Source organism: Dermacentor andersoni, chromosome 4 (assembly GCF_023375885.2).
Source record: "Dermacentor andersoni chromosome 4, qqDerAnde1_hic_scaffold, whole genome shotgun sequence".
In the NCBI taxonomy this organism is placed as follows: Eukaryota; Metazoa; Arthropoda; class Arachnida; order Ixodida; family Ixodidae; genus Dermacentor; species Dermacentor andersoni.
The window spans coordinates 121,589,356-121,614,782 of NC_092817.1; the positions used below are offsets into that span (position 1 = coordinate 121,589,356).

At 49.7% G+C, this 25,427-nt stretch overlaps 1 pseudogene; it reads right to left on the reverse strand.

The window, feature by feature from the left end:
* Nucleotides 1-4,363: 4,363 nt before the first annotated feature.
* On the reverse strand, nt 4,364-4,531 carry LOC126537634 (U2 spliceosomal RNA; annotated as a pseudogene).
* Between the last annotated feature and the right edge of the window lie 20,896 nt (nt 4,532-25,427).

The window sequence follows — 25,427 nt, forward strand, 5'->3', positions numbered from 1 at the left end:
ATCACTCATTGTCACTCAGTAACGACGGTCACACTGGCTTCGTGGTCGCTATGATATACACTGATCCGCATACTCGCAACTGCAAACACTTTCTTTGATAATGTCAAATCGATGCACGTACGCCGCGGGATGGTCGGTTGGTCCTGATCGGCGTGGCGTCGCAAGTGAAATACTCCAACACGAAACGTGTAAGCCCCTCCCTTTTCGGTCTCAACTCATCTACATTGAAATCAACGGCCAGAGGGGGTAGCGTCATCACTACCATAACCTCCGTGAAGTGAATAGCCATATATATACCCTATGGGGCTATGAGCCACTGCAATTTTTTGCTTGCTTACGGGAATATGAGACATTGCTTACGGAGGTATGAGCCATTTATGATAACAGTTTTCGACAGGCTGTTCTGTATGTTGTATGCGTGATTAGAAAGAATTTAAGCACTGTTCGCTTCACTTTGTTGAGTGCTTGTGGCTTGTGGGAGTAGGCCGACGTTAAGGAGGATTTTGAGAACTGAAGGTTTACATTATTTACTGTAATAACACAAAGTAATGAACAGTCATAAAGTCATCGACGACCTTGCAGCAAATCGGACGCTGCTGCCCGTGGCAAGAAGAACGAAAAAAGAAATCTCTTCTCCCTGTCTCTTGCTTTCAATCACTTCGGTCTCTCGGGGTCACGTCATTTTCGGCCAATCGTCGAGCCAGCTCAGGTGTCGTCATTTTCCTCCAATGGTAGGCGCCTGTGCAAGTGCCGTCACATTCGGCCAATGGGGAACGCTCCAAGGGCTCCATTGTCCGAGGGTTGACTTGCCTCCGGCGTCGCCTCCTCGCCTGGAAGCGCTCAGCTGGAGGAGACGGGTTGTTCTCGAACGACCTTCTAGAGCGGCAAAACAGCTTTGCTCGGGACCAAGATCAACTACCTGGAACTGTGCCAGCCTTTCGTTGCACTTTCGGGAAGAGTCAAGCAGGGAGGGACAATAGCTCGACGTGTGGCGCATGAGGTGGGGGTCGCCAATCCGTCTGACGGGTCCGGTAACGTGGTAGATGCGCCCCGGCGCACCATAATTGGAATGCGGCGGCGATTGGATGTGGTCGGGGAACTTGAGTGACGCCAGGGAAAGTGTCCGTATCCAACAGGGGCTATATGAGCCTTCAAGGGGGTATGGTAGCGCGATTCAAAGACGGGACAAAAGAAGACGCAAAGGGACACACACAGCGCTGTGTGTGTCCCTTTGTGTCTTCTTTTGTCCCGTATTTGAATCGCGCTACCATACCCCCCTTGAAGATGCATTACCAACAAGCCCACATTGCAACCCTCGTGAACTATATGAGCCATTGCGTTTTTTGCTTGCTCAGGGGTACGAGTGCTTACAGCGGTATGAGTCATTGATGATGATAACCTTTGCGTGTGGACACGAAAATTCTAAGGTAACCTAGCCATACACAGCTCCGCTGTAAAAAAGAATAGTAATATTTTGTTTTGTTTTACCGGCAGTCGTTTCCTATCACAGGCAGGGCTGCAAGCGGTGTGTTTCGCGGAGGTTGCATGATAGTCATCATAGTATGTGAGATGCAAGCACCACCTCGTGCATCGTGCCTACCCAGTTTGCTTGTATATCTAGTCTGCCGTCTCCGCGCGCCGCCCCTGCAAATCAGTATTTGCGTATTCTCGAAGAATGAAGTAGTATTTGCCTTATTCTCGTTCCCTTGTAGTCCCACTAATAATAATGATAGGTTGTATGAGCATCATGTCAAGGTGTAGACGACAGTGTACAGGAGGCCAGCAGAAAAAGCTGTAAGAACAGTTTGACAAGGCTGCAGGCCGCCGCATTGGCACTTTTGCAGCAACAGGAAGGCAATAGACTAGGCTCACCGAACAAAATTTCGGCGCTTCCAGCAAGTACATGTCCAGTACACTGTGCTGGAATAATGTAGAAGGAAAGCAATTGTGAAATACAGAACACGGAGCTAAGGAACGGGAGTTCCATAACTAAAACAAAGTTGCTCAGGTGTCATGCAATAATGTGAAGTTTGCATGCGTGAGACAGCTTACACGGGTGGAACGTCGTAATAATGAACATAAACAAGTGCCTTTAGAAAGAATATCCGCATTTCCAGAAATTCTACAGCTGCTATATGACGAGCAGGACAACTGTATGTCCATGAACACCCGTTGAAATATCGATTATCTCTTGCCGACCTATCTATCACCCCTCTCCTACCACTATGGGCTGCCCTCCTGCACCCTCAATGAGAATAAGGAATCATGCTGTGCTCCCTCCTTCGGCGCCGCCTTTGTTCCGTCGATCTCGAAAAGGGACCCTGCTGCGTCCACAAATTTGGAACGCGCTCACGGAGTGGCATAAGTAATGGACAATTTCTTCGAACAGTCGATCACAATCGAAAGCTCGGAAATATCGTGCGTGGCTAATTGAAGATACGCAGAGCTTTCGGAGCGTGGCAGGGAGGATCGCGCAGCTTGCTTAAAGAATTCAGAATCTAGTGACCGGGCTGTTCCGTTTTCCGAATTTTAGGTTGGTTTAACGGGTGCCGTTAGAACGAACGAACGTATGAGCGACAGACGCCCGTTTCACAAGCTGCGTTTGGACAGTGAAGCCGTGCATCAGGCGTTCGTTTCATAAGCTGCGTTTGGACTGTGAAGCCGTGCGGACACCAAATATCCTAGCTAATACCCTCTAACTTCGCACCCATTCCCAGTCTATCAATCTGCCTGCGCCGGACTTGTACGTAACGAATTACACGTAATTAATTATTGTAACCAATTACACGTAACTAGTTATACTTTATTCACAAAACAAGCTGTAACACGGGACACATCTTTGAGCTCTTATATTTGGCGGCAAATTCAGTAAATGCCCGAGGTCGGCATGTGACAATGTCCAAGCAGATGGAAACAAACGCACATGTTTTTGTTCGTTTGACACCTGGCTCATATACACCTTCTCTTGCAATTATAACATACTAATTCTTAGCATCGGATGATATGCAGCTTTATATTAAATTACATTAGGAATGTGGCTACCTTTTCGAGGGACGTGAGCATTTGCTGGCCTCTGTTAACATTATTCGTTTAAAAAGGGCGCCGGGAGGAGTTCCGCGAGATGTTGACCGACTGAATGAAAAGGCGATTGTAGGCTCGATGACGATGGCCACTTCGGACGTCGATGCCAAAGACCTGTAAGATGAGTTTTAATTTTTTTTTTCACTGGCCCGATTGGGAACGTGTTCACAACGCGAGCATCGCTGCATTGGGTAACCACAGTCTTGCACGCAATGTGTTCGTCCGTTACAACACAGCTCTTCCCTTCAGCGCGTACATCGAGCGAGTTTCTAATGTCGCTGCTGGCGCCTTCACACGTAAACGTGGGTAGGCAACAAATGAAAAAAATTTGATGCAATTGCTGGTAAAGATAAACAAATTGTGAAGGGTTGCAGCCAGGACAGCTTGTTCTATTTACTGTATTTGTGCAGTATCAATAAGCGTTGATAGGAAAGTAGCGTAAAAGTAAGCAATTACTTTTTGGGAGCAGTAATTTGCCACTGTAATCAATTAAAATTTTGAATCAAGTAATTGTACTCGGTTACTTTTTTTGTGGTAACGTGACCAAGTATAGCTTGCCCCTCCTAAATTTGAATCTGGCTTTCCCCACATGACAGTCGTTCAGCGGCTAAGCCTTTAAAATATTACGGGGGGCAATGAGGTCGGAAGCCGCGTCTATACTATACTCCGTTCCATACATAGCAGTCAACGTTGTGGAGGCTAGAGAGACTTCTTGCAGTAGCTTCGTTTGCACTTGGATATACAGTTCGACGTTTCTTGACCGCAACTGTGCGTGAATAGTTTCTATGTAGGCTCAGTATTGAATGAAACAAGTATTAATCCTTAGAAAGAAGCACACTGTGGTATAGCACTGCTAATGCGTTGTTTCAGATCAGTTTTTGCACCCCGACGCGGGAACCTCCCGTGCATGCTAGCGCGGGTGAACGCTGTTGGCGCGCAGCGATGCATAGACGGAACGAACGGAGCGGTAACTTTTCTTGACCTAATTTCTTGCGCAGCTTCCGCAGCGCTGATTGCTATGTATGGAACGGAGTATAGAATGCTGGTACCTTGCAAAGTAATTGAACTCCGATATTTTTTCCGATATCGTGCACATTCCGCTCCTGAATTTGAAAGTGGGCTTCCCCGCATGACTCAGTCGCTCGACGGCTGAGCTTTCTAAAAATTACGGGGGGGCAGTTGAGTTTCGACGCCGCATTTGCAGTACTTCGGTGGTACCTCACGAGGTGCATTAGATTGTTTCAGTCTGATTTTGTATTGAATAAGGTTCCCACCCCATAGGGGTGAGTGGGCCGATCCCGGAGGCAGTGCAATACCGGGCCAACCCGTGGCGGAGGTGAAGCAAGCTTCAAGCACTCCGCCCCATTCCAAAAATAAGTTTAATATCTTGGGTCCAAATAGGACCCGTATCAGATATTAAGCTGATAAGAACAGAGGTTTTTGAAAAAATGCTTGTTACATTTTCCCAATGAAGGACGGTTTCATTGATGTGAATTTACTAGAGTTTTGGTGTTTAGTTTTTGGGCAGGCATAGAGGTGTGTGTTTGTTTAGTGTTTGTTGGGTATTTTGGAAGTTTTTGTGCTGGCATAGAAGTGTGTGTTGGTGTAGTGTGTGTCTACCTAGTGCTGTTCTTCACTTGGCTGCGATGTGCGCTGCATAGATGTCTCGTGATGCAGCGATTGTCTCGCTCACGGCGAGTTTCTTGAACAGCCGCAGGTATTTGCGGCTGCAGAAGCGGCGCATGATCCGGTCGTTTCGGGGATCCCACGATCCAAGTGCTCCGACGATGATGGCCTCCACGGTCACTTTCTGGAATTTCCGCAGCAGGTACTCGCGGACTGGCTGGTACTTCTCCTCCTTCCCCTGGCGGGCCGCGTTCAGGGCTGCAGGCCGGTTCTCGAACGGGCAGGTTACATCGATGATGATCGCCTCCTCGCCCCTGCAAAGCACAAGGTCAGGACGGAGATTAGTATTACCTACTGGTCGGTTCTCGTGGGTGACAGTGAACTTGGCGGAGGCAGCGGCTTTCACTCGGTTCACGATCTGGTTGTGGCGGTTGGTGTATGCTTGACTGTGAGTCATGCAGTGACACAGGACATGTGGCAGGGTCTCTGGTTGACCGCCACAAATCCTACACCTTTGGTCCACGGCCGTAGCCCATGGCCTCGCTGCGTTCAGGGGAACGACGTTGAGTCGGGCCCGGTGAACGAAACGCCAGTCGGCAAACCTCGTGAATTGGCCGGTACGTACAAAGTGGGAACTGCTCCGGTCGGCGGCAACGCACTCCATCACTTTCCCCTGACTGGGTTTTTGGTGGAGATCGTGATCTCGTGTGTTTGCCAGTGCCGTCCGGAGTGTCTTCACCACCTTAGTACGCTTCCTCGGGCCAAGTGTTATGTCACCCCTGGAGATACGGGGGCCGTCTTGTTCGAATTCCCAGGTGACACCAAGACGCCGAGAAGCCTTGCGGGCCTCCGTCCACACGGACTGGAGCTGCGTCGCCGTGGCCCGGAAGTCACCCTCTGTCTCGCCGCTCAGGTAGGCGGGCATGTCCCCAGGTTCTGGAATGCGTCTCAATCTCCTGCATGTCACAGCCATCAGTGCCGTCAGTGCCAGGTCCTGTACCTCAGTGTCTGCAGAGGAGAGAAGTTTGAAGGCATTGTCAACTCTGCAGATGTCACTGATATCTGCCGCCACAGGAATGCCAATGGCACCCGCTGCGGAGCTACCGTATAGGTAGTCGTTAGCAGCGTTGGCAGGCAGGTAGAGGGTCCGCTTGATGAGTGGGCGAAGCGTTGTGTCCAGGCGAGACCACTCTGCCTTACCAAGGGAGCCACACCGCATGGCAAAGTTTAGCGCCGGAAATACAAATGTTTTAACGGCGTCCAATCTCTGCCACGGGGCGAGCATCGAGGTAAGCAGGCGGCGACCCACGTTGATGGCTTCGTCCACGGTTGCCTGGTCCGGTAGTACCGAGAACCCGACTGGTCGCCCGAGGAAGGTGTGGGCCTCGAAGTCACCGATTGATGGGATTGGGGTGCCGTAGACCGTGAAGGTCGTAGGTCTTGTCCCCACGGGTGTCTTTCCGGAGAGGTGCAGTGACTTGCACTTCGCGGGGTTCAGACGTAGCCCGAGCTGGCTCGACAGGGTTGCCACTACGTTAATGCGGCTCTGTAGTGTACCTGGCTCGTCAGCTAGCGGCGTTAGATCGTCGGCGTAGGCAAGCACATTGTGCTGCCTGTCGCCTCCCTGAAGCGCACGCACGACTGGGTCGAGCACCAGGTTGAACAGGAGGCCGCTCAGTGGGCAACCCTGACGTATGCCGGCAGAGATTTCTATCGGTGAGGTGATCCCGGCTTCTGCGATGACGCTGGTCCTGTTGTCTCTGTAAATATCAGCAATAATAGCACAGAAGTTATCACCCGCACCAGCGCCATGCAGTGCATCAATGAGGGCGTTGTGGGGAACAGATCCAAACGCGTTGGCGAAGTCGAGGAATGCCGCGCACAGGTCCCCACGGCCAGCTCTCGCCGCGTCCAGGCGCTCCTGCAGTACGAAGTTGTGTTCGTACACACCATCATACGGCAGGAACCCCTTCTGACAACGGGAGAGCACTTCTTGGGAGGCGATCCATTCCTGTAAGCGAGCCGCCAAGCAGCCCGCGTACAGTTTCGAAATCGTGCTCCCAAGGGTAATGGGGCGCCAGTTCGCAGCATCCCCGAGGTCTCCCTTCTTGTGGATGAGTACAGTCCGTGACTCTTTCCAGGCAGCAGGTACCCTCTGGTATTTCAGGCACACGTTGAACACTGCGGTGAGAAAAAGAGCTTCGGGATCAGTGGAGCGCCAGTGTTGGTAGGTGAGGCGGTCACTTCCGGGGGCGGTGTTCTCGCTCTTGCGAAGACGGGAAACTACCTCGCCGTCAGTGAACTGCGCAAGGCTGACTTCAGCCATGTCGCTTCGCTTCACCTTGCTCAGAAGCAGAGCGGTGTCGGCTTCACGTGGCCCCCAAGCCTCGCTGAAGTGTTCCTCCAGCTCGTCAAGAGGGATCGGGCAGAGTTGGGACTCACCCTCCACGATCAGCCTCACTGCACGTCGGCGATTGCGTCGGTACAGTGTCTGAATCTGCTGAGCATTCTCAGGATTCAGAGGGCGGCGCGGCTTCCTGTTAGCGGAAGCTACAGGAAGCTTTACCGCCTCGCATACTACCTGTATGGCGTCGTCCAGGATTCCGGTGAACTGCTCCCATCCAGCGTCCGATATTGGCTCGCGTTGCAGCTGCCTCAGCTGTTGGGCGTGCTTGGCTAGCACGCCGTCATCCTCGATGGGGCCTGCAAGAGAAATTGTGTCAATTTCCTGGGAGGCGTCGTCGTTCTCGGTGGCTGCCGGCGACAGCGGTGCACCAGGAGAGGGGGTGGCCGCGCTGCTCGTCCTGCTATCATGTGCTGCCTCATTGTTGTCGTGTGCCTGCTGAGAGGGGGGAGAGGAGGTCAGCGCCGGAGCAGGTTCGATGCTTTCGTCTGAAAAAGAGGGAGATGCCTCTATCGTCAAGGTCGATGGGGAGGGCATAGGCGAGGGGCTGCTGCTTGCTGAAGCAGCTGGCCTCGGTGCAGGTGTGGTCTCCCTTGAGGGGACCGGAGTCGGTGTCGTCTCTAGAAGTGGAGCGTCAGTGTTAGAATCGCTGCCTGTTACTGAAGTCGGCCGGGCTGTGGATGAGGCTTGCCGCGCTGCCGCTCTTTTCCTGTGTGCCTGCTGGTGATTATCGAGACCCTTCCTGGAAGGAAAGGAAGAGGGGCACTCAGTGCATTTGTGCGGGTGTTGAATCCGCGTTGCGAGGTCGTGCTGGCCGCCAGCGAGGCATCCATGCGAAGTCGGCCGGGATCCTAGTATCTTTCTGCAAAGAGTGCAAAAATGTGTGGTTGTTAGGATCCTGGTGCCATGTTGTTGCTCGAGGTGCCGCTGAAGGGATTGCCGTCGAGATGTCCAGACTGCTGGTGAGTAGCTCGTTGAGCAGCCCTCCTCTGTACATCTGAAGCAACTGGGGAGAGGAAAAAACAGTATTAGTTCCTGCTCGTGGCGTATCGGCTGTGCGCCGGGACTGGCGTGGTTGAAATCAGGTTGCGGCCGTCTAGCGGGCGGCGAGCGAACTGGGATCCGGCTTGGTGGTCTGGCGTCTGGGGGGCTGAGAGGTGGCGCCATCTCGTTCGACAGCGGGGAAGTAAAAAGAAGAAAGGCGTCACGTGAGCGTGTTGCTCAGAGCAACCCACGCAAAGACAGAAGGTTTTAGTGCATACAAGAGTTTGCGTACAGAATCAAGGACGCTAGTTGAAAAAAAAAAAAAAATTACAGCTGAACCGCGGCGTGAAAAAGCAGGAAAAAAAAAAAAAAAAAAGCAAGCGGAGTAGACAAGCAGGCTTGTGAGCCGCTCGTGGGCGTATAGCTCACGGAAGCCTACTTGGGGCCCGAATGTTCGCTACATGCAAGAACGTGTACCTAAAGCGAGAGAAAAGAAAACATATCTTACCAGTGGGCCTGTGAACCGCACGTGAGCTTATTGCTCACCGCGGCCCACGTGGAACCAGCGGATATGCTACATGCAAAAGCGTGCACACAAAGACATGGTCAAGGGCTCGCGGCGCTGGGGCCGCCGAGCGAGAGAGAAAAAAAAGGGAACTACGACTGTTCTAGAAGTTAGGGCATGCAGAAAACGTTAAGTTTACAAACGAACGAGAGAGAGAGAAAAAAAAATACAAGAACTACAGAGAAAAGGCGAGAAAAAGTAAAAGAAAGCAAGCAGTGAATCAGGCAATGTTGATACTTACTCAAGCAGCAGGCAGCAAATCCTTCCAATGGTCCGGGGTTTCCAGGGGCAGCAGGGATGTCCGAGTACGAGGGTTTTACCGCTTCAAAACCAAAGCGTACTACACTTTGATCTTAGCCAAAAGGCCGAGAAGCGATAACAGAATGTTGGATCGAGGTCTCAACACACCATTTCAAACCAGAAAATAAACCCCCGTGTGCGCATCAGCCCGCTCCATTAAAAACCAAAATTTACGACACATCATCTGAGTCTTTCGCTATGACAACTTCTAGGAGTGTTTCGACGTAGTACTTCTAGTTTAAAATGTTTAAATATTGCCCATTTTATTAAGAAATTGGAATAAGACACGCGAGGTTCAATAAAATGTACGTGAAGGTACTCTCGACCTCGCGGTGACGTAAGACAAGCGGTCGATAGTGTGAAGTTCCATACAGAGAGGCCCAAGAGCTATCAATTTTCTTTCCCCAAGTTTAAATTTTATCGACAAAACCTAGAGATAGCCAAGTCGAGAAAATAAACAAAAAGCATTATTGATCGCCAGTGACGACGTCACATTCAACATGGCTTCTCCCACGGCTTCCTCGTTCATGACTTCCCCTGTGCGCGACGGCCTTCAACTCGACAAGTTCGTATCGTTAACTTTATCGAGGATATTTTATCATATCTAGCAGATCCAGCGCTGGATGGGCGCAGCCGCTATCACCAATGTGTACGATTGCAGTCAAGAAAAAATTCCTTACGAAGCAAGCGAGCGCCGTGAATCCGTGCGACGTCTCAACAGTGCATTCCATAATGCTAATTGTAGTGATACAGCTTGACGTAATAACGCTGCCACACTTCGCCAAACCCCAATAATTTTTTTCTCGCAACAGTTATTTGAGCGCGAACGTTTGCGTTAAGCTACGATGAAGCGACGTTGTTTCGAGGCGAGCGCCGAAGCCATGCAATATTTCCCTTTCGTTGCTCATAGATCACGGCTCCTGTATGTGCGTGTAGCTCATTTAAACAAACCCTATGAACTGCACCTAATCCCGAGAAGCACATTCTTTTCCCGTCATATCGTTTGCAAGGGAAGTGGAACCATCGCTACGAGTCTACGCATGGAATTTTAGGCGAGCGCCGGAGCCGTATAACGGCTCACGCCTCTAACTCGGACTTCATGCGTTTCAGAATAAATGTGGAATTCTCATAGCGCAGCAGCCGCTGAACCGGTACGAACGAAATTTGTCGAGACCGAAAGTGAAAATCAAACAGTAGTGAAATATATTGTCGAATAATTTCAATTTAGACCAGAGGCTATGATCAGGCACGGTTGCATAACAGAAGCGACGTTGTACAGTAACTCCAGACCCGCACAGATATTCCTACTCCAGCACGCGTACTCTAGTTCACCCGTTTTGCCGATAGGAACGGAACGTATGAGCAGAGTGGCGCTAGTTATAACCTGTTCGCTGTCGTCTGCTCCTGCGATCTGTTCTAGCGCTCGTGCCGCTATTTCGGTGTGTCTTTAACCGTCTGTGTAGGCGATCGATCGATGATGATAAACGCCGTTTATCACATCGTACGTAAATAATTATGCGGACCCTCCACCACGAAGCAAAAAGCCCTCGGCAGTTCTGTCAGTGGCTTTATCAGTACGTTTGTTATGATACGCTAATATTTGGAGGTTAAATGTAGCTGGCAGTGCGTACCAGGCGATCAGTTTCTCGTAGTATGATGTACGGATAACTGCAACAAGTTTTATGAGCGGAAGAGTCGGTAATCCACAACGACAGCGACTATGGGGCGTGTGTTTGTTCCTGCTATCCATATCTCGTCTGTTTCTGCCTGTAGTCGCTTTCTTTATGGAGAATTGCTACTTCGCTTATGATCGCGATCGTGGTCTAGATGTTGCCTGTTAGGACGTTTGCGTCATAGAAACATTGATTCTAAGCGACGCATCATATATAAACCATCTCAAAAAGCTTAGACTGCATGTTTGGCGCACCGAACGAACACGTAAGCATCGGTTAATTCATTTTCTTGTATGGAGCCGCGCGAAATTTCCCTATAATTTGTATACTGTTCTACACGTTATTACATAGCACTACATTGAGCACACAAACAATTTTCACATACTAGTTGTCGTCTTCGTAAGAAATTGTCACGTATGAAAGCAGTCCGCCGCAGCAGACGAGCTGGCGAGCAAATTTGAACGCCGCCCAGCAAAGCGTCGAGTAGCAGAGCAACAGATTGTAAAAGCGCCACCTACGGCCGCCGGTGCAAGCAGTCCGCCACAGCAGACGACCTGGCGAGCGCATGTGTACGCCGCCCGGCAAGCCTCCGAGTAGCGGAGCAACCAATTCTAGAAGGGCCACCTGCGGCCTCCGGTTCAACGAGAGTGGGCGGAAGCGGCTCCCATGAATGAGGTTGGGTGGCTCGAGCGGCTGGGGCGGCGCATGCTTTGCAGTTAGGAGTTCGAAGGACGAAAAATACTGTGATGGCGCTGCGGTCGAAGTGGAGTGGGCCGCATCAAGTCGCGCCGTTGGAAACTGCTTGCGATACTTCTCGGAAGGGTCATTCGTACTACTTCGCGCGCTGGTATATGCGTTCAGACCGCTCAAACGGTGTTTATAATTGGATATGAAATGTATGTATGCCTTAGGAATAGAAGCCTTTCCTTCTTTATTTCATTTATTTTTAGTGCCGCTTGGTGATTGCACGTGCGGCCCGCAATGTCGGCTCTTATTCTACCATGATATTGTACGGTTCCCTCTGAGAACAAATATTTTCCCTGTTTTTCAAGCAGCATGTATCTCTCGTGTGTATTTTTGCGCATATAGTTTTCCATTAGTAGGTCTTGCGAAACGCAGAAGGAATAACCTATGTAATATTCCTGCTTGCGCCGCTTCAAACAAATAAAACATATCTGCCCCTTCCGGCGCACTGTACTCAGGTTTACGGGAAGTATTCTTATCGAAAAAGAAAAAAAAAAGCTGTAGTGCAACATTCTATTCATGTTTCCGTCTTCCTCGTATAACAGAATGCGGAGTAATTGGTACGGGTGCTTTATTGCGGTCGGACCTCGGGCGCCGAATACAGTTTTAGGTAACCATTATATATTGACACGTGTACTTATCTTTATCGGGCGCCCACGTTTCACCGCTTAACAACTGTAATCGCACAGCGACGGACGCGCCTGCATGTATCCGATGTTTCTGGAAAGTTATCGATGCTTCTACCCGGCTGTCTGTTGTCGCCGTACCTTATGTTATCTGATTTCATCGCCTGACGCGAATGGCGTAGAACATTGTGGAATACGCGCGGGTCCCAGCGATTAGTCTGGAACATTCGACGACTGCTGTATAAAAGCGGACGCGCTGGACCCGCAGATCAGATCTCCGACGATCGCCGACTGTGTTCGCCGCTTTCGTTGTGCTATAAGTGTAGCCTGTTTTGTGGGCACAAGTTCGCCCAATAAAAGTTAGTTTTCTCGTTCACAGTATTGCTACTGTGTTCTTCTACGTCACCACCACGTGACATCTGGTGGAGGTGCTTTTGGTCCATGTACCGGACGCCCCCGACAAACCGTGATCCAAGCCCGGACCGTAAAGAGAGCACCAACGTAGTCACGGACCATCGAGTAAGCCGTCGTCTACAACAGCTGCCCCCGGAACACGGACTTCTACCTGAGAAGACCAAGAAGATCGTGGCCAAGACAACCCCAATGGCTGCCCCAGTGACACCCGTTGTCCTGCAACAACCTCGGGACCCACCGACCTTCCATGGAGCAGCAACTGAAGACCCGGAATCCTGGCTGGAGACGTACGAGCGAATCGCCACTTTCAACAACTGGGACTCCGACGACAAGTTGCGGCATGTATACTTCGCCCTAGAAGACGCCGCCAGAACGTGGTTCGAGAACAGGGAGTCGACATTGACAACATGGGACCTGTTCCGTACCGGCTTCCTGCGCACCTTTACAAGCGTCGTGCGCAAGGAAAGGGCCGAAGCTATGCTGGACGCCCGAGTGCAGCTACCTAACGAGAACGTCGCCATATTCACGGAAGAAATGAACCGCCTGTTCCGCCACGCCGACCCGGATATGCCCGAAGAGAAGAAAGTCCGCCTTCTCATGCGTGGCGTGAAGGAAGAACTTTTCGGCGCAATGATACGAAGTCCACCGAAGACCGTAGAAGAGTTTCTTCACGAGGCCACCAGCATCGAGAAGACACTCGAAATCCGGAACCGGCAATTCAACCGCCGCACGAACTCTACCAACTACACAGGAATTCAGTCACTGGCCACCGATGACCTGCGCGAGACTATCCGAGCGGTCGTGCGGGAGGAACTACAAAAGCTGTTCCCGTCACCGCAGCCTCAAGTGGCTTCGATTGCCGACGCTGTACGTGAGGAGCTCCAACAACAACTCGGAGTAGCCCCTGAATCGCCGCAGCCTCAGCCGCAAGCGATGACATACGCCGCTGTAGCCCGCCGTCACGTTCCCCCTCCGCGCCCACGGCAGGGCCCAGTGACGACATAGTTCCGTCGGCCACCACCAACCCCGCCGCCAGCACGCCAACCCGTCACCCCACGCGGCATTCCAAGGAAGACTGACGTTTGGCGCGCCCCTGACCATCGCCCGCTTTGCTATCACTGCGGAGAAGCCGGGCACATCTACCGCCGATGCCCATACCGGGAGATGGGACTCCGAGGGTTCGCCGTGAACGCGCCGCGACCACAGATTGGCGAACGACCTCGCGATATCGCCGACTACCTCGCCGCCACTCAGTGGAGCCCTCGACGACCGTCCCGTTCGCCGTCACCAGGCCGTTACCTGTCGCCGCAGCGCCGACCATACACTGGCCCAGCCCGGGGCCGGTCTGCGAGCCCATATCCGGAAAACTAAAAGCAGCAACCGATGGAGGTGCGGTTGCTGTTCGTCGAACTGACGAAGATCCTCCGACGCCGACGGAGACGCCGAAGAGACCATCTCCACGACATAATAATGACACGCCGCCGTCCCGACGAAGTCAGAAAGCCAAGACTACACCGACAAAAGACTACGTGACGACGCGACGTTCCAGCTTCAGTTTAACGCGACGCAGCCGTGATCCGACGCCAAGACCTAACTGCAACGCCAGACAAAGAACCACCGACCTCGACGTGCTTCTCGACGGCCACGCAGTTACCGCCTTAGTGGACACAGGGGCCGATTACTCCGTAATGAGTGGACACATCGCCGCCCAGTTGAAGAAGGTTAAGACCGCATGGGAAGGCCCTCAAATTCGGACCGCTGGAGGACACCTCATCACGCCGACTGGAATATGCACGGCAAGAATAACCATTCATAACCGGACTTACCCTGCCACCTTCGTTATCCTCCAACAGTGTTCACGAGACGTCATTCTCGGTATGGACTTCCTGGACCAACACGGCGCAATCATCGACCTGCAGTCGAAGTCTATAACGCTGTCGGAAGATAAAGCGACACCGCCGGAGAGCCCTCGTAGTCACCACGCCTTGAGTGTGCTCGAAGATCAAGTGAGCATCCCGCCGCGCTCCAGCATTATTATTTCCGTCGGCACTGAAACACCCGCTGACGTAGAAGGCGTCATCGAAGGCGACCAGCGTTTGCTGTTCGACCGTGAAATTTGCGTCGCAAGAGGGATCGCTCGACTGCACGGAGGAAACACGAAAGTGTTGCTGACAAACTTCAGCCAGGAGTTCAAGCACATCAACAAGGGCACGACGATCGCATACATCGAGGAAATTCAGAAAACCAGCGATGCCTTTGTCCTCTCGGATTCTGTTGCATCTACCCCGACGACCGTAGTTCCCGAGCCAGACTTCGACATAAATCCAAGTCTCCCCGTGATTAAGCAGCAACAGCTCAGAACTCTGCTTCGACGATACAAAGACTGCTTTTCGACGTCATCGAGGATTCGACAAACACCAGTCGCAAAGCATCGCATAATAACCGAAGAGTGCGCTCGACCACTACGCCAGAGCCCTTACCGAGTTTCGACGCGAGAACGTGAAGCTATTAGGCAACAAGTCGACGAAATGCTGCGCGACGACATCATCCAGCCGTCGAAAAGCCCGTGGGCCTCTCCTGTAGTCCTGGTAAAGAAAAAGGACGGAACCCTACGCTTCTGCGTTGATTATCGTCGACTAAACAAGATCACGAAGAAGGATGTGTACCCCCTTCCACGGATAGACGACGCATTGGATCGGCTCTGCAACGCTAAATACTTCTCGTCGATGGACCTCAAGTCTGGCTACTGGCAAATAGAAGTCGACGAGAGAGATCGCGAAAAGACTGCCTTCATCACGCCAGACGGCCTCTACGAGTTCAAGGTCATGCCATTCGGACTGTGCTCGGCGCCTGCAACGTTTCAGCGCGTCATGGACACGGTGTTAGCCGGACTGAAGTGGCAGACGTGCCTTGTTTACCTGGATGACGTCGTTGTCTTCGCCGGCAATTTCGACGATCACCTTAGGCGGCTTGCGACAGTGTTAGAAGCCATCAAGTCATCAGGGCTCACTCTGAAGCCGGAAAAGTGCCGTTTCGCTTACGATGAACTTTTGTTCCTAGGCCACGTGATCAGCAAATCAGGAGTACGCCCCGACCCACAGAAGACAGCTGCCATCGCAAAGTTCCCGCAGCCAACCGACAAGAAGGCAGTGCGCAGATTCCTTGGCATGTGTGCCTACTATAGGCGCTTTGTCAAGGACTTTTCACGCATCGCTGAGCCGCTGACAAAGCTAACTAAATGTGAAGTCGAGTTCAAGTGGGAAACGCCGCAGGCCGACGCATTTCAAGAACTCAAACGACGCATGCAGTCGCCGCCCGTACTTGCGCACTTCGACGAGCACGCCGATACCGAAATACACACTGACGCCAGTAGCCTAGGCCTCGGTGCCGTCCTAGTCCAGAGAAAAGATGGACATGAACACGTGATAGCTTACGCTAGCCGGTCGTTGTCAAAAGCGGAAGGCAATTATTCTACAACCGAAAAGGAATGCCTCGCCATCGTTTGGGCTACGGCGAAATTTCGCCCTTACCTCTATGGCAGGCCATTCAAAGTGGTCAGCGACCATCACGCGTTGTGTTGGCTAGCTAACTTAAAGGACCCTTCAGGACGGCTGGCGCGGTGGAGCCTCAGACTACAAGAATACGACATCACTGTAACATACAAGTCCGGAAGAAAGCACTCAGATGCCGATTGCCTATCACGCGCCCCCATTGACCCACCGCCGCAAGATGACGAGGATGACGACGCCTTCCTTGGCATAATAAGCGCGGAAGACTTCGCCGAACAACAACGAGGGGACCCGGAGCTAAAAGGCCTCGTCGAGTATTTGGAAGGGCACACCGACGTTGTCCCTAGGGCATTTAAGCGTGGATTATCTTCGTTCACGCTTCAAAACAACCTACTCGTGAAGAAGAACTTCTCACCAGTCCGCGCCAGCTACCTTCTTGTTGTACCGTCAGCGCTGCGTCCAGAGATACTGCACGCCCTACACGACGATCCAACCGCTGGGCACCTCGGATTCTCCCGGACGCTGTCGAGAATACAGGAAAGGTATTACTGGCCGCGTCTGACCGCCGACGTCGCCCGTTACGTCAAGACTTGCCGAGATTGTCAACGACGCAAGACACCACCGACAAGACCAGCAGGATTACTACAGCCGATCGAACCTCCTCGCCGACCATTCCAGCAGATTGGGATGGATTTGTTGGGGCCGTTTCCGATGTCAACATCCGGGAATAAGTGGATCGTCGTGGCGACGGACTATCTCACCCGCTTTGCTGAAACTAAAGCTCTACCAAAAGGCAGCGCAGCCGAAGTGGCGAAATTTTTCGTCGAAAACATCCTGCTGCGACATGGTGCCCCAGAAGTCCTCATCACCGACAGAGGAACGGCTTTTACAGCAGAGCTCACCCAAGCCATTCTGCAGTACAGCCAGACAAGCCACAGGAGGACAACTGCCTACCATCCGCAAACTAATGGTCTCACGGAGCGCCTGAATAAGACCCTCGCCGACATGCTAGCAATGTACGTCGACGTCGAACACAAGACGTGGGACGCGGTCCTGCCGTACGTAACCTTTGCGTACAACACGGCGGTGCAAGAAACAACACAGATCACGCCGTTCACGCTGGTCTACGGCAGGAACCCGACGACGACGCTTGACGCCATGCTGCCGCACGTAACTGACGAAGAGAATGTTGACGTCGCTAGCTATCTACAGCGCGCCGAAGAAGCCCGACAGCTCGCCCGCCTGCGAATCAAGAGCCAGCAGAGGACCGACAGCCGACACTACAACCTCCGACGACGCTTCGTCGAGTACCAGCCTGGCGACCGTGTTTGGGTCTGGACCCCGATACGCCGACGAGGACTCGGTGAGAAGCTACTCCGACGCTATTTCGGACCCTACAAGGTCATCCGACGTATTGGCGCTCTGGACTATGAGGTCGTGCCAGACGGCATTTCGCATTCACAGCGGCGCCGCGCACGATCTGAAGTGGTCCACGTGGTGCGCCTTAAACCCTTTTACGGACGCTGACGAACTTCGTCCTTTTTGTTCTTTTCTTTGCTACGAATGCTTTTGTTTATTAACTTCGTTTGTTTGCAGCATCGGGTCGATGCTTTTTTTTAAGAGGGGGGTATTGACACGTGTACTTATCTTTATCGGGCGCCCACGTTTCACCGCTTAACAACTGTAATCGCACAGCGACGGACGCGCCTGCATGTATCCGATGTTTCTGGAAAGTTATCGATGCTTCTACCCGGCTGTCTGTTGTCGCCGTACCTTATGTTATCTGATTTCATCGCCTGACGCGAATGGCGTAGAACATTGTGGAATACGCGCGGGTCCCAGCGATTAGTCTGGAACATTCGACGACTGCTGTATAAAAGCGGACGCGCTGGACCCGCAGATCAGATCTCCGACGATCGCCGACTGTGTTCGCCGCTTTCGTTGTGCTATAAGTGTAGCCTGTTTTGTGGGCACAAGTTCGCCCAATAAAAGTTAGTTTTCTCGTTCACAGTATTGCTACTGTGTTCTTCTACGTCACCACCACGTGACAATATGCTAATCTTTGGCCCGTAAGACATGTGAAACTTTTTGTCCAGTTCATGCTTAACTAGAAAAAAAAAAGAAGGAAGCGTCGCGGTCGCCTAATTAGTGGCTACATAGTGGATATGGCGTTGCGCTGCTAAACTCGAGCTCACGGGTTCAAAGGACGTCGCGGAATTCGATAACAACGAAATGAAAAACACTCGTGTACTTATGTTTAAGTGCACGTTAAAGAAGCCCAGATGTTGAAAACTGAACAGAGTCCCGCATAATCATATCGCCAGACCTAAAATGCCAGAATTTGTTTAATTAAAGAAAAAAGAACACACACACACACAAAGAAAGAAAGAAAGTAGCTGCGTCTTTCGGTTTTTTTTTCTGGGGACATGTAAACGAAACAAATTATTCTCGAGTCTGATTTCTGAGAAAAACATGTTACGCTTATCGTATATTTCATACCTGGGCATATAGGCCAGTTCGTATTCCGTGCCCACTTGCAGCGCGAGTAATTCATATTTCCACTGAATATGCGTGTAATAAAGACTGCAAGCTGCTTGATGCGTTACCGTTAGGTATCTTGCGCGCATATTTTGTCTCGTGGCCGCGTCATATTGTAGCCTGTGGAGTGGCCCGTGGCATGCCATATAGAGCTGCTCATGTGAGTGTTAGCCTCCGTTAGGATTGTGAGGGCGTGCACAGAACTATTCAGTATTCTTGTTCAGGAAGGGATGCGCAAAATAGCGAGGACGTAAAAAAACACTGGCATGGCGAGCGGTTCTGCCAGATCGTGTTATCGCGCTTTTTTCGGCCAGTTCTACGTAGGGCAAACGGGACGGTGTATCAATCAGAGGCTAATGGAACATAAAAGGTCGTTAACCGGTGAGTTTTTTGTCTTCTTTCTTTTTTCGCCTCAGTGATCCCTTCAATTGATAGTCGGCGTTCGTGTTGTCCACTTCTCTACTCTTGTGTCCTGTCTGCACGCCTCACCTCCTTTTTGCGTAATGAGACATTCTTTTTTATTTTAAAAGGTGAAAGATACACAATATTAGACAGAATTACACATGCACTTCCATCTTTTCTCTCTCACACACACACAAAAGCCGGAGGATAAGTGTTTTTCCACTGCGCCATAGATACTATTTTCTTGCTCTCAAAGGTAATTCTGATTCGTTGGATTTGTTCTTGTGCGGCGGCAATTTTCTTGAGTCTGCTTTAATGTTTACACGTTAATGTTCGAGCCTCCTTTTTATTTTCACAGATTGAACACCCCACGTCTTGGTTGATTTCCTGGTACAGGATACTTACACTCGGCATGGGGTGATGAACCAGAGCGGTGTACTGAAAAGCACAAATTTCAACAGTTTAGCAGCAGTTCATCAACAAAAACATGTTTTCTGAAAATAAAATGTTCCTGCCCTCATTGCTGGTTGTCTAATTATTCGTCTATCCCTGTATTCTCTTCAGCATATAGGGAATTGATTGTGATAAGTGCTCGTGAACGTTTTCAGGAACAGCATTGAACCCTTTCTGCTGTTGCACTGGTAAAATGCATACATGCAGTGAAATTGAAACACAAGGCGAAATACCAAGCACCAATGCTTGATGCGGCATTTCACCGACTTGTATGTCGGCAATTTCAGCATAAAACAATGTTCTCTAGGAAAAGGCATACTAGCACTACAAAGCACCTATCTTTCATGTGGGTGTACATTACCACAAGATGTTTAAGGTGGTTGCCAGAGAAATGCTGACTTTAATGAGAAACTAAAGATGTGAAAGGCAGCTGTGAAAATGTATAGAGAAATTATGCGATATGTAGCGTTTACTCATTTCAGAGAACATCCAATGGTGTCATAAGTTCTCAGTAGCTGTGGATGAGGGAACAGTTTTAGCTCTGTTTGGATCCTGAGAAATAAATAAAATGGAAATACGAGTCTCAACTCGTAATGTAATTAAAAGAATCTTGCTACAGCTTTAAAAACGAAACAGCGAACTGCAATTAGTGTCAACTACTTTCTTTACTTTTGTGTTGAATATGCGACTGTAATAAAATAAGAGGGCCGGGAGATTAGGGAAATGCTGGCCTATTTTTATATTCTGCCTTCTCTACATTCAAAGTTCAGTAAAATTAACTTGGAAAGCTATGGTGAAGCCATTGCTTGGGCCTGCAGTGTATAGCGCATCACAGTGGCAATCGCTAACTGCTTGAGTTTACAGACCTATTTAGGCGCTGGGCTATTGGAAGGTTGATAAAGGTAATTTGCTGAGCAAAATATACGGAGAGGGGCTGAAAGATAGGACAGAACACGGGGGGGGGACGTATTCTGTAAGTGTCCATCTCGTGGATGTACGCTTCGTCTCTTGCTGAAGTTCTGATTGACTCAATACGAAGTGTCTATCGACTTCAAGGGTCCCAGAAAACTGGAAGAATGCAAACATTATACTAATTCACAAAAAGGGAGACTTTAAAGAATTGAAAAATTATAGGCGTATTAGCTTACTTCCAGTATTATATAAAATATTCAATAAGATATTCTGATATAGAATAAGGGCAACACTGCACCTTACTCAACTAAGGGAACAGGCAGGTTTCAGGAAGGGATACTCCACAGTGAATCGCATCCACTTCATCAATTAGGTAATCGAGAAATCCGCAGAGTACAATCAGCCTCTCTTTACTGCTTTCATAGATGACGAAAAGGCATTTGATTCAGTAGAGATACCAGCAGTCGTAGATTCATTACGTAATTAAGGAGACCAGGCCGCTTACGTAAATGTCTTCGAAAATATCTACAAAGATTCCACAGCTACCTTAATTCTACACAAGAAAAGTAGGAAGATACCTATAAAGAAAGGGGTCAGACAAGGAGACAGAATCTCTCCAATGATATTCACTGCGTGCTTGGAAGAAGTATTCAAGCTATTAACCTGGGAAGGCCTAGGAGTAAGGATCGACGACGAATATCTCAGCAACCTTCGGTTTGCAGATGACAGTGCTCTATTCAGTAACGCTGGAGACGTGTTACAACAAATGATCGGGGACCTTAACAGAGAGAGTGTAAGAGTAGGGTTGAAGATTAATATGCAGAAGACAAATATAATCATGAATAGCCGGGCAAGGGAACAAGAGTTCAGGATCGCCAGCCAGCCTCTAGAGTCTCTAAATGAGTACGTTTACCTGGGTGAAATAATCACAGGGAACCCTGACCATGAGAAGGAAATTCACAGAAGAATAAAAATGGGTTGGAGCGCATACGGCAGACATTGTCAGCTCCTGACTGGAAGCTTACCATTATCGTTGGAAAGGAAGGTGTACAATCAGTGCATTTTACCGGTGCTTACATATGGGGCAGAAGCTTGGAGACTGACAAAGAAGCTTGACAACAAGTTAAGGACGGCTGCCAGATTGGGCTATTAATAGCCATATTGGGCTACTTTTTGTCCGAGTTGGCGTCAGAATTTTCCTTTTGGTTATGTGGCTATTTTTGGGCTACATCCTTTCCCTGTGTAAATAAAAATAAAAAATGGTTATGCTTAAATGAAAATCACGCTGGAATCAAACTGGAGGTGATAGCAGGTTAAAGAGCGCGTCTGCTACAAAATCAAAATTCGCAAGTTCTATGTGAGACAACACATATGTATGTCAGAAGGTCAAGGATCGCGGCGGTTTATAATTTTAATTAAGAAAGTTGGCCTCAGGAAACACGTCTCCATCCGCGAACTAACGCTACCCGCGCGCGCGTGCGCCAGCGAACAGACAGTTGCTGTCTCCACATTTGAGCTTTCGGCTTCCTACGTTTTTTCCTAAGCTTTTTGGCTACTTTTGGGCTACCCAATAGTTTCGATTTTGGCTACATTTGGGCTACTGCGGAGGCCAATTTGGCTACCTGTGATTGGAGCGATATGGCAACCCTGGTTAAGGACCGCGCAAAGGGCGATGGAACGAAGATTGCTAGGCGTAATGTTAGAAGACAGAAAGAGAGCGGTTTGGATCAGAGTGCAAACGGGTATAGCCGATATTCTAATTGACATTAAGGAAAAAAAAGATGGCTCTGCGTGTGCGCAGAGCGCAGCAGAAGAAATGTAGCGAAAACGTACTTCGCTACTCATGTAACTGCGACTTCTGTAAGTTACATGCTCATAATTACCGATATACCCCGCAGTATAACTTTCTACGGCACGTTTCTAAGGCAACACCGCATTCACTAGAGGCGCTTTTGTACCGCTTTGAAGCATCGACCTCTTGGCTGAGTGGTAGCGTCTCCGTTTCACACTCCGGAGACCCTGAATCGATTCCCACCCAGCCCATCTTGCAAGTTGTTTTTTATTTATGAAGTGACTCCTGGTATTTATCGCTCACGGCCAACGCCGCCGACACCGACGACACCGGCTTTTCTGCGACACGAGCTCCTTAACGCTGTCGCGTTAAAATGGAGCTGGGCAGGTAATGTAATGCGTAGGTTAGACAACCGGCGAACGATCAGGGTTACAGAATGGGTGCCAAGAGAAGGGAAGCGCAGTCGAGCACGGCAGAAGACTAGGTGGGGCAATGAAATGAGGAAATTTGAGGGCGCTAGTTGGAATCGGTTGGCGCAGGACAGGGGTAATTGGAAGTCGCAGGGAGAGGCCTTCTTCGTGCAGGGGACAAAATAGGCTGATGATGATGATGGTATCGGCTTCCACATGAAAGCCTTGTTCACAATGATTGTGAACAAAGCTCCAGCCAAACCATCTCTTATTCTTAATCTTGCGGACGGCATCCAATCTTCAACTGCTTACCACGCCTCCTTTCGATCAGACCAGGTGAGCTTCCATCAAACTTTTCGCTACTTCAATGTAAACAATTAGAGATTGGCTAATTGAAAATTTTCTAATACGAATCGAATATGAATAGTAAATATCAAATAGTTCAACGCAGACGCATTCAGTAGACATATTTACTTCGGTATAGTGAACCACCATGCTAGTACATTTATAAGAATTTCCAGCGAAAAAGACTAGGAAAGGAAGCAAGTGGACAGAATGACGCTAGGCAAACAAAATACATCTTTCCAAAGTACACGTCAAAGTCTAGCGTCTTTCTGTCCATTTACTTCCTTTCCCAGTTTTTTTTTCCGCTGGAAATTCTCATAACGGAACTTGACGCTGAATCGAGTAGCCCAACTTTCAGCCCTAAATTAACTACCATACTTGTGCTGACTAGTAAAAAAGAAGACTGCTATGTACCAGGTAAGATTTGGATTATTTTTAAACACAAGATCACTAATTGTCATTTGAAAAACTGCACAAATAGCCTCTAAGAATGAATAGCTGCTGTATGACTAGCTGTAAAAAATGCTTGCCGAAAAAAAAATCAGAAGTAGTGAAAACGGAAAACAAAAGCTGCTGAAGGGCTTTTTTGCTGTAAAGGCACGTAAACGGACATGTCGCAGGAAGAAAAATAACTGATTAAAAATTTGCGTGACTAGACTGCGAATAATATTAAATGATAGACTATAAGCAAAAATCAGGGGTTTTCTGTAGGCTTCCACCGTGAAACCAAAATCAAAGCTTGCTTGTTTCTGCAATGCTTCGAAAAGATTTGTTGTTTAAATTCTGGTTTCTTATACTCTGTTAGTAGACGGAGAACAGTAACAATTCCAGCACTTTTATTCCAAATATATGGCTAGTTATACGTAATCAAAAATTACGAATCATTATAATCACTTTAGAATTTGAATAGTATAATAATGAATTCATATTCAAAACCTAGATTCTTCGCCCCTGCCTATAGTACTTCCTTTACCAGTGTTCATGCCAAAGTCACCTCACCCCCTGATATGTACTGTTACGTTTCGCCTACAACGCGCGGTATAGCCGGCGCGGATGCAACGGACGCCGGAGCTTCGTTCAAAGCGGCGGACATTTTGGCCCGTTCGGAGCTCCCGCAGTCTCCCCGCCAAGCGCGTCCAGGCGTGTTTCAGTGCCACGTGTCTTCGTGTGTGCGTGTGTGCGTGTGTGTGTGTGTGCCCAAGCTTGTCAAAGCGCGGCAGCCGGGGAGAGGAGCTCCCCAAGTGTGAAGCGAGGAGGTCTGATCGGCGCCCCACTGGCGGATGCGTCACTACACTCGTCTCAACATGTCTCTCAGCGTGTCCGTGCCCCGTCACGTGCGCCTCTATCGAGGCGTTCCCTCTTGCCCTCGACTCCGAGACTATAAAAGCAGCTGCCCCCGGACGCCGGGAGAGAGGCTCCGATTTCTTCTGTCGAGTTACGTGCTCTCCCGTCTCTCACTTCGGTCGACCTGACCGCCCGCTCTTTTGCGATGTTAGAATAAACCAGTTGTTCTGTTACCAGTCGACTCATGCTTTGCCGAGACCTTCGGATGCTTCCAGTGCCCCAGGCCGCCAGGCCAACGCTACCCTTGGGGCTTGCGACCCGATTGCAACAACGGGTGTCAGCGCTGAGTTTGCAACAACTCGTGCCAGCGGTGCGATTCTAACAGTACTCCTGGCATCCACATCTACAATCTTGAAGCATGATTATATTTGCACTAAATGGTAAGTACCACTCTGCAACAGCTTGAATCTGCCTACTGTGCTGAGTAATTTTACGTCACACATTTGTAACAGTCAAGTAGTTGTAAAGAATCGTGTACGAACAGCACACACTAAAGTATAAGCTTTGATATTCAAAAGTAGACGTTTTGCTCGCGAAATGACTTTTATTGTGCTCAATCAATACATGCAAAGTGTGCTATACAGTAGACTTTCGTGAATTCGACAATGGTTAATTCAATTTTTCGGTTAATTCGATCCCGATCGAAGGTTCCGGTCACCGCCCATACATTGATATAGGCCCAACTTCCGTTATTTGTATATCAAAATTGGCCTTCGCCGGATAATTCAAACTTGACTTGTCAGCTTCGCCGCTATACGGCGATGTCATGCGGTGAAGCGTATTAAGACTAGAAAAGGACCACTGTCATGTGGCATAGTACACGTTTCTTAATTGTACAGGCGCGCACGCGCTATCTCCGGTCACAGTGCGAGCACCTTGACGCCTAATGAGCATACTGCCAGCTATTCAGAGCTGTTTATGACGTTGCTGTGGCGATTTGAGCACTCGTTCTGCACGCCATGCGTGTCTCGTTTAGGAGACCGTCAACGGGGCCTAGTACCCATTCCTTAATTATACGCGCTCGCACGCGGCGTCCACAGAAAATCAGGGAAAAACTATCTGTGTTTTGGGAAAGGTAGCGAAGAGGAAGGCAGTAAAATGAAAAAAAAAAGAACACAAGAAAGGCAAGGGGACGTTTAAAGACAACAAAAGAGCGGGTGTCCTTACAAAAGGTCTGAAGGCCTGCCGGTAAACTTATTAGGTGTCTTGGCGCTCGGCGCATGTGCGTTTGTAAATTAAGGAAGACATCCTCTGTCTCGTAAAAGTGGTCCCTTTCCCAGCTTGGTACGCTTCACCGCATAACAC